Source organism: Notolepis coatsorum, assembly GCF_963971535.1.
Source record: "Notolepis coatsorum genome assembly, chromosome: 3".
NCBI lineage: Eukaryota > Metazoa > Chordata > Actinopteri > Aulopiformes > Paralepididae > Notolepis > Notolepis coatsorum.
Genome location: NC_140167.1, coordinates 10943394 through 10953481, shown reverse-complemented (window position 1 = coordinate 10953481; position 10088 = coordinate 10943394). Strand labels below are relative to the sequence as shown.

The 10088-nt window shown below is 44.3% G+C and overlaps 2 long non-coding RNA genes across 2 annotated transcripts; one reads left to right on the top strand and one right to left on the bottom strand.

Moving 5' to 3' along the window:
* The first annotated feature begins 7503 nt into the window (after window positions 1-7503).
* Window positions 7504-8185, top strand: LOC311225354. Its single transcript, XR_014619501.1, has 3 exons — window positions 7504-7623; window positions 7753-7901; window positions 8047-8185. It is a non-coding gene; the product is annotated as an uncharacterized lncRNA (long non-coding RNA).
* On the bottom strand, window positions 7898-8734 carry LOC311225355. Its single transcript, XR_014619502.1, has 2 exons — window positions 8594-8734; window positions 7898-8368 (listed from the first exon to the last, which is right to left on the bottom strand). It is a non-coding gene; the product is annotated as an uncharacterized lncRNA (long non-coding RNA).
* Between the last annotated feature and the right edge of the window lie 1354 nt (window positions 8735-10088).

Sequence of the window (10088 nt, the reverse complement as noted above, 5' to 3'; positions counted from 1 at the left end):
TGGCAGAGACACTGAGTCTGTCCTGTGCAGAGACACCGAGTCTGTCCTGTGCAGAGACACAGAGTCTGTCCTGTGCAGAGACACCGAGTCTGTCCTGTGCAGAGACACTGAGTCTGTCCTGTGCAGAGACACTGAGTCTGTCCTGTGCAGAGACACTGAGTCTGTCCTGTGCAGAGACACTGAGTCTGTCCTGTGCAGAGACACTGAGTCTGTTCTGTGTGAATGAATGAATGAATGAAAACTTTATTTAACAGATTGCAGAATGGGTACAATACAGTACGGCTCAATACATACAATTGTTAAGGGGATGCAGACCAGAGAAAGACGTTTGTCTTGTTTCCATCAGGGTCCCCCATTTTCAATTCATATAGACATATATGACATACATGACATACAGATAGTCAGTACTGCTACATCTATACATTTATGACATACCAGATTTGCAAATACAGTACTGTTTGTGATACAGAAGGAGTCAAGACACGTGCAGAGACACGAGTTGCCGCAACCTCGGCTTCCTAAGCATCTCTCTCTCTCTCTCTCTCTCTCTCTCTCTCTCTCCCTCTCTCTCTCTCCGTTTAGCTTATTGATCAGAATCAGAATCAGAAAGGTCTTTATTGCCAAGTAGTTTTCACATACAACAAGGAATTTGATTTGGTCATTTGGTGCGACATTAACGGACAGACAAATTACGGTAGAATAAAATAAAAGGCAGAGTGAGATCAAATGGAATATAAACTAAATGATACAATAGAAGTACAATAGAATAAAATGTAATTATAAAATAAAATAGGCCAGGGCTGTACAACTGTGCACAATGTGGTCGAGTATAAACACTAATTAGAATAAAAAGGCAATTGAGCAGTAATTAGGGATGGGTACCGTTCACATTTGAACCGATACGGTACCGGTACCTGTGAATCGATACCGGTACCCAACGGTACCTTTTTTTTTGGTACTTTAGTCTCAAAAAATGTAATCTACCTACCTCAGTTGTGAAAAAAAAAATCCAAACTTCAAATAACCACACTTTCGACCGTTTTCGGCTTGTCATTGCCCCGACTGCTTTGTTGTTGAATCAAGTCAAATCCTAGGTAAGCGTATATTGTGCGTGTGAACGTTGACAAAAAAAAATAAAAAATTTTATTTTTTTTTACAGTACCGACAACGGTATCTCACGTGAATCGATACTCGGTAGTACCGACGTGTTTCCGTAAGTACCTTTAAAAGTACCGAATTAGGTACCCATCCCTAGCAGTAATGTGCAATAAGAATGAACACAGTGAAGTATGAAGAGTGTATATATATATATATATAGTCCAGTAATTGTAATCCAAGCTTTACAATTCCTGCCTCGTTAGCGGATAATTATTTGCTCAGCGGCTTGGCACAACAACAGCCCTGCTGCTGCTGCACCCTCGAGGGGCAACGCGCTGGATGGAGTTATCCAGGAAGCCGAGCCGAGCCGAGCGTGAGCCAAGAGCGAGAGAGAGAGACCCCGAGACGTCCAGGATCCCCCCCACGTCGAGGTGGACCCCCGCCGCTTCCTGTAGCTCTGGAGAATGTGCTTCCTGGCACAGTTCCTGCCACATGGTCCACACTTCCTGAACACAGTGGTGTCGGTGGGGGGGGGGGGGGGGGGGGGGGAGCGGGGTCCTGGTGGCTGCAGTCTTCCAGGGCAGATACCTGTGACTCGGGGCATCTCTCCGGGGGCACTGCAGCTGTTAGGAGAGGAGGTGGGAGGAGGTGGAGGAGAAGGAGGAGGAGGAGGAGGTGGGAGGACGAGGAGGAGAAGAAGAAGGAGGAGGTGGGAGGAGGAGGAGGAGGAGGAGGAGGAGAAGAAGGAGGAGGAGGAGGAGTTGGGAGGAGGAGGAGAAGGAGGAGGAGGAGGAGGAGGAGAAGGAGGAGGAGGAGGAGGAGGTTGGCCTATTTATGCGTCGCCCGCGACAGCCTCTAAAGAAAGAAGATGCCATGATTACAAAGAGGTAATTACAAGGTTTATCTGACAGGGGGGAACAATTACTGAAGTCTTGTCTCCGTGTCTCAGGGGGGCGGTTCTGTTTTAATTGCGGGGCTCTTTGCGTGTTTGTCAACATGTATTTTTAGGTGAGGTTTACGAGTAATAACAGGGGTTCAACACGACCCCAGAGGATGTTTAACACGGTGGCGGCAGGGAGGTCGTGACCCCTCCCTATGCATTATGGATGCCATGTGTCTGCTCCCGCGCCGCCCCCGAGAGTCCCTACAGTAAACACAACAAGGTGGAACAATGAGGCGCGTCTCGGTGGCTCACCGCGCTGAGCTGCGCGCCATGTAATCGCAATGTCGCGGGTTTGAGATCTTTGTTCTCCGTCAACCCTCCCGTCTCTCTCCCCTCTCTTGACTTCCTGTCACTCATTGTCTCGTCTAATGAAAAGGAGAGATGCCCTAAAAATATACAGTGTATATATATGTCTTGGTTAAGGTTGAACAATAACATGTACAGACGTTGAAAATATCTTTCTCTGTGTTCGTTGTCACAAGGGGAGGGGGGGGGGGTCCAGACCCAGAGGGAAGCTTGACATCATGGGCACATGAGCCCACAAGGCAAACTTATGTAGTTTAAAGGGGCTATGCGTTATAAATGTCATTTTTCAGTCTCTAGCATTGTATTATAGTAATAGGAGTTCGTATCAATGTGTTTTTGGGCCTAAATACTATATTGACGAATTCCTCAGCTACAGCCCATCCCCTATTTGCCTCTAGTAAATCAGGTCATGTTGATTTGACGAGCTGGGCAACGTCACAGGGCGCTGTTTATAGCGCAAGGTGATGTGATTGGCTGTGTGGTTTTACCTAATGCCCGCCTCCATTCTTGGTACCTGGAGCCGATACAACCTGGAAACAGAAATTGCCGTCACTCGCCTCAATTTCACGATGAGCAGCAAACCCCGCAGATGTAATGTTCCTGGTTGTAGAGCTACCGAGAAGTCTTTGCACAGTTTCCCCGTTGATGCCGAACTTCGCCAACAATGGAACAAGTTCCTTTTTGGTGACCCTCCAAGTTCCGTTGCAACGTCTAATACTCGGGTTTGTACTGCACATTTCTCCGCCGACGACGTCACCAATCAAGGTATTTTTGATGCTGGAGTGGTCTCCATGTTGGTGCTAACCAAAAGAGCTGTGCCTTCAATACGCGACCCGACACAAGAAATAGTAAGTAGATATGTCGTGTGAGATATGTTATCATAAATACCATCTAACGTTATAGTAACTGCTGCTCTTTATAAAGTAACGTTATAGAAAACTATTGAAGCAAGCTAGTCATAACTTCTAAATAAAAGAACACAACTAGTGAGAGGTAAACAAGGTAACGTTATATTTAGTGGCTTGTATTATATTGTAATTGATTTACGATTTGGTAACTCTTAGGCCACCACAAGTTCCAGCGGCAATGTACGCCTTTCTCCTGCTTCAAGGGACTTCAGTTGCCAGACAGACAACCCAAAGATTCGTTCTGTTGGTACACAGCTTTCTATGAAAACACTTCGTTCGCATGTCAAGAGTCAAGGTAGGTTTGTAACTCAGTGTGATGTAATGTAATAATGTGTAATAATGTGACCCAGAATTGTTTAGATTGGCCCCCTTCACCCACCGCTTTCACCCAAAGCTGTAAAGGAATGTGGATTGTTTGTATAGTGTCCCCCCCCCCCCACCTCCAATGTAAATTACCCAGTATGGTTGTCAATATACAGTATATATACAGTATATACAGTCAAATGTATATACTCCCTTTTCTTGACTCCTTCAGTATCACAAACAGTACTGTATTTGCAAATCAAATTTAGCTCTAGTGTGGTGACCCATGTTGGCGTTACACAGGTCACAATGCTAGCTCTAGTGTGGTGACCATGTTGGTGTTACACAGGTCACAATGCTAGCTCTAGTGTGGTGACCATGTTGGTGTTACACAGGTCACAATGCTAGCTCTAGTGTGGTGACCATGTTGCTGTTACACCAGGTCACAATGCTAGCTCTAGTGTGGTGACCATGTTGGTGTTACACCAGGTCACAATGCTAGCTCTAGTGTGGTGACCATGTTGGTGTTACACAGGTCACAATGCTAGCTCTAGTGTGGTGACCATGTTGCTGTTACACCAGGTCACAATGCTAGCTCTAGTGTGGTGACCATGTTGGTGTTACACAGGTCACAATGCTAGCTCTAGTGTGGTGACCATGTTGCTGTTACACCAGGTCACAATGCTAGCTCTAGTGTGGTGACCATGTTGGTGTTACACCAGGTCACAATGCTAGCTCTAGTGTGGTGACCATGTTGGTGTTACACAGGTCACAATGCTAGCTCTAGTGTGGTGACCATGTTGCTGTTACACCAGGTCACAATGCTAGCTCTAGTGTGGTGACCATGTTGGTGTTACACCAGGTCACAATGCTAGCTCTAGTGTGGTGACCATGTTGGTGTTACACAGGTCACAATGCTAGCTCTAGTGTGGTGACCATGTTGCTGTTACACCAGGTCACAATGCTAGCTCTAGTGTGGTGACCATGTTGCTGTTACACCAGGTCACAATGCTAGCTCTAGTGTGGTGACCATGTTGGTGTTACACAGGTCACAATGCTAGCTCTAGTGTGGTGACCATGTTGGTGTTACACAGGTCACAATGCTAGCTCTAGTGTGGTGACCATGTTGCTGTTACACCAGGTCACAATGCTAGCTCTAGTGTGGTGACCATGTTGGTGTTACACCAGGTCACAATGCTAGCTCTAGTGTGGTGACCATGTTGGTGTTACACAGGTCACAATGCTAGCTCTAGTGTGGTGACCATGTTGCTGTTACACCAGGTCACAATGCTAGCTCTAGTGTGGTGACCATGTTGCTGTTACACCAGGTCACAATGCTAGCTCTAGTGTGGTGACCATGTTGGTGTTACACAGGTCACAATGCTAGCTCTAGTGTGGTGACCATGTTGGTGTTACACAGGTCACAATGCTAGCTCTAGTGTGGTGACCATGTTGCTGTTACACCAGGTCACAATGCTAGCTCTAGTGTGGTGACCATGTTGGTGTTACACCAGGTCACAATGCTAGCTCTAGTGTGGTGACCATGTTGGTGTTACACAGGTCACAATGCTAGCTCTATTGTGGTGACCATGTTGCTGTTACACCAGGTCACAATGCTAGCTCTAGTGTGGTGACCATGTTGGTGTTACACCAGGTCACAATGCTAGCTCTAGTGTGGTGACCATGTTGGTGTTACACAGGTCACAATGCTAGCTCTAGTGTGGTGACCATGTTGCTGTTACGCCAGAGCAGGTCACAATGTGTGAGTGTGTGAGTGAGTGAGTGAGTGAGCAAAGTTATCAATAAATCCCTTGTTTGACTAAACTATGTTTTGTAAATAGGTGTTCAGGCGAAAGTCGTGTCGCTCTCGGTGGGGACACAAAATACTGGATACTGGTCTAATCAACAGGGACCATCCACGTCAACACCTGTGAAGGGGTTTAGACCCAGTAAAAGACCACGACTGGAGTCTGATGACGATGACGATGGAGTGACCGACAGCTCGATCGATGTTCCAGAGCCGCAGGATTCCACTTTCAACATTGACTCTTTGATTAGCGAGCCCTCGATTCTAGCGTAAGTTAGTTGTTACAAACATCTCCATGGCCCGTAAAAATACAAAAGCTATATAGTTGTGCCGTGTTATTTATTTGTGTTTTTCTCGAGCAGGGAACCGTCAAAACCAATCTATGAGGTCCAGAAATACATCGTTTACGAAGACAGTCTACTGGAATTATTTCAACAGTGTCCGGTGTGCAATGCTCAATGTCATATCACCAAAACTACGCGAGGGACCTTCTTGGCTGTCTCCCAAGTTTGCCCCGGTTGTAAATACAGCCGTAAATGGGCGAGTCAGCCTCTCATCGGCATCACACCAGCTGGAAATATTCAGCTTTCTGCAGCAGTATTTTTCACTGGCTCATCTTTCACCCAAATGGAGAAGGTATTTGATTTGATTGATTTGATTGACAAGTCAGATATACATTATGTTTTTGTTTGTGATTCACACGTGCATATTAACAAAGCGTTATTCATTTATTCTTTTAGGTCCTAAATGCGTTACACGTCTCCACAATAAAGTACAGAGCGTTTCGGGAACACGCCAAGAAGTTCTTGGAACCTGCTGTTCTAAGTTTGTGGACCAAGGACCAAGACGTTACCCTCGCCAGATTAAGCGAGAAAGAAAGCGTGATAATCGGCGGTGACATGCGAGCCGATAGTCCAGGTTAGAAAAAGCTCCCCAATGACAAATTCCTACTTTATGAATACATTTTTAATATTGCACTACATTGATTGAAATTGTTATTATTATTTTCAACAGGCCACAGTGCTAAGTACGGAAGTTACTCTGTGATGGAACTCGCCACCAATCATGTCATAGACGTCCAACTAATTCAGGTAATTAACAAGTCTGAAGAGACACTGCACCCTTCATTGTGCTCAAACGAACACAAAGCTCTCGGTCTTGAATCTTGAATCGCTGTAGCTGTGTGTGTGAGCGGGGTGTGAAGTGGTCTGGCTGGCTGTGTGTGTGAGCGGGGGTTAGGAAATGTTAATTGTGGAATTTTGAAAAGGCTATTCCCTTCCTTGTTCCAGAGCAATGAGGTGGGAGGCAGCTACCATATGGAACTGGAGGGCTTGAGGAGAAGCCTCGCTCTTCTGGACGCCAAATCCGTGACCTTGGACTGTATTGTCACAGACCGTCACCCGCAGATCCAAAAGTACCTGAGAGATCACGACATCAAACACTTCTACGATGTGTGGCACGTGGCCAAAGGTATGTCGAAAGGCATCCCACATTCAATTCCACCCCTCCTACCAACCCCCCCCCCCCCCCCCCCCCCCCCCACCCACCCAACCAGTACTGTAATTGCAAATCTGGTATGTCAAAAAATGTAGATGTAGCAGTACTGTCTATCTGTATGTCATGTATGTCATACGACTGTTATGTAATGTTATGTTATGTTATGTAATTCAAGGTCTGTCTAAGAAGCTTGACAAAATTGCACAGGCGAAAGACTGCAAGGTCATAAAAAAGTGGCGCCTGCACATTTCAAACCACCTCTACTGGACAGCTGCCACGTCGAAGTCTGCCGATGAGAGGGTTGCTAGGTGGAAGTCATGTCTCAATCACATGATGAATGTACATGAACACGACGAAGAACCACTCTATCCGCGTTGTCTTCATGCTGACCGTGTATCAAGAGATAGTAGCAAGTGGGTTAAACCTGGTATGTCTGTCTGTCTTTCATCATGAATATATACTCAAAATATTTATTTATGTCCTCATTCTAGATTGGTGTGATTTTCAAATGTATACTTGCTTGAATAATTCTAATCTACTGTAATATACTCTAATGAAATATCTGAATGCAATTTCTTTTTTACTTTAGACTCAAAACCGGCCCACCAGCTCGAGAAGGTTTTGCTAAACACAAGGATCATCAAAGATGTCGCCAAATTGAGTCCACACCATCAAACGTCTTCATTGGAGTCCTATCACAGTGTGATTTTACGTTTTGCCCCAAAAAACGTGGTTTTTTCGTACATAGGAATGCTTTGCAGGTATTTTATATTGTGTACAAATGACTAATTATGGACTCCTGATTTGTCAAATAACTCATTATGTTGCATTAGATAACCTCAGATCAACTACAAATATATTGCTTGTGCTTATTGAAATTTTCCTTTCAGACTATACCTAGCTGCCATGCATTTCAATGAAAACTCAAATCGCCAGCAAGCCATAAACGCTTCTGGAGAGCCGGCGTACAAGATGAGTTTTCCAAAGGCCAAAAAAGGTGGACACACAATAAAACCAAGGAAAATCCCAGCGACATTCAGTAAGTAAAAATATCAACATTTATTATTGCACACACATGACCTATATAAATAGAAAAATATTTCCACTTACAGTGGAATACAATAAATTGAATAAATAATAACCTTTTTAACATGACAAAACAAATAACAATTTCTCATTTACAGACTATGTCAACCAGCTGATGGCGCTCCTGTTTGACTCCGTCGTTCGTGACCCCCAACAATATATCCAGGTGGTAGAGGCGATTGCCATCCCAGAACCTTTGTGCGCACAGTTCGACAGGCCTTCCATGGAAGAAGCGGTAGCCGGCTATGTGTCACGATTCAATCCTGTACCGGTCTGAAGCCAGTATAGACACCATCAACATCCGGAAATTCTGTGCGGATTCGAACCACGACACAGGATGGGATTACTACCCTCACTCTGCGGCCTAAGTAGCCGAAGCACCACGCGACAAAGCATCTGTACGCGATATATCTGAAACGGCTGAAGAAAATCAAGTATTATATTTATGCACAAATAAAATAAAAAAAAAAGCTGGGAAATAACCATTTGTCATGTCATGTCATTGGACAGTAGCAAGCATTGATTATATGTGATGTGCAATAAGGATTAGATTGTGTTTGCAAGAAAGATTAGTATAGTCTGAGAGATGCAAGATGGAGAAACACCTGTAAAAAAATATATAAATCTGTAATAAATATTATTTACTTATTGATTCCGCTTTCTGGTATCCGGCCAAAATCTGCCTTGTAGATATTAGTTGCCATTTGGATGGTATAGGGGTTGAAGCACACTGGATCCAATCCCGGATGATCAACCATGCACAGTAGTCCAGTTGGTTCCTGGTTAATTCGACGTCTGACCTATATATATAGAAAATTAAATCGTTAGCCATATGCATGGTTTTCAGTGCTACCAAGATGCAAGTTTGTGTTACTACTTTACCTGTGGAACTTCCATGCAGCATACATTCTCAGTCTCTGTTGGCATCCGTTCACAATTTCCGCACGTGCACCTAGTAGATTTGAGGGTGAATGAAATTATCAATCAATGGAGGCCAGAGAAAGACTTTCGTCTTGTTTACATCAGGGTCCCCCAATTTCAATCGTCAAGTACAGTTAGTGTCAGTCAGTACAATCAGTCACACTGTTCACAGAAGCAACAGTCAATCATCTTTATCTTTCAGTCACACTGTTCACAGAAGCAACAGTCAGTCATCTTTATCTTTCAGTCACACTGTTCACAGAAGCAACAGTCAATCATCTTTATCTTTCAGTCACACTGTTCACAGAAGCAACAGTCAATCATCTTTATCTTTCAGTCACACTGTTCACAGAAGCAACAGTCAGTCATCTTTATCTTTCAGTCACACTGTTCACAGAAGCAACAGTCAATCATCTTTATCTTTCAGTCACACTGTTCACAGAAGCAACAGTCAGTCATCTTTATCTTTCAGTCACACTGTTCACAGAAGCAACAGTCAATCATCTTTATCTTTCAGTCACACTGTTCACAGAAGCAACAGTCAGTCATCTTTATCTTTCAGTCACACTGTTCACAGAAGCAACAGTCAATCATCTTTATCTTTCAGTCACACTGTTCACAGAAGCAACAGTCTCCGAGCAGAGACTCTCATCGGGACAGAGTGTGTGTTTTCGACGGGCCGCGCGCGACAGAAGTACACAACTATTATATAACAGTAAGTAACTAATAGTGCAATTAATCAACTTACCAATCGGAAACGATGTAACGTAAGCCTCGATCGCTGTTGTTTGGGGGTTAGTGTCAGTACAATCTAACGTTAGTGAGTGTGTGTTTTCGACGGGCCGCGCGCGACAGAAGTACACAACTATTATATAACAGTAAGTAACTAATAGTGCAATTAATCAACTTACCAATCGGAAACGATGTAACGTAAGCCTCGATCGCTGTTGTTTGGGGGTTAGTGTCAGTACAATCTAACGTTAGTGAGTGTGTGTTTTCGACGGGCCGCGCGCGACAGAAGTACACAACTATTATATAACAGTAAGTAACTAATAGTGCAATTAATCAACTTACCAATCGGAAACGATGTAATGTAAGCCTCGCTGTAGCAAATCGCCTTCTTCTTCTTCTTCGGGATCAAACTGTGGGTCGCTCTCTGGATCCCAAACATAATGTACAGCCATGTTGTATTAGTTAGTAAAATCGGTATATGTTTTTG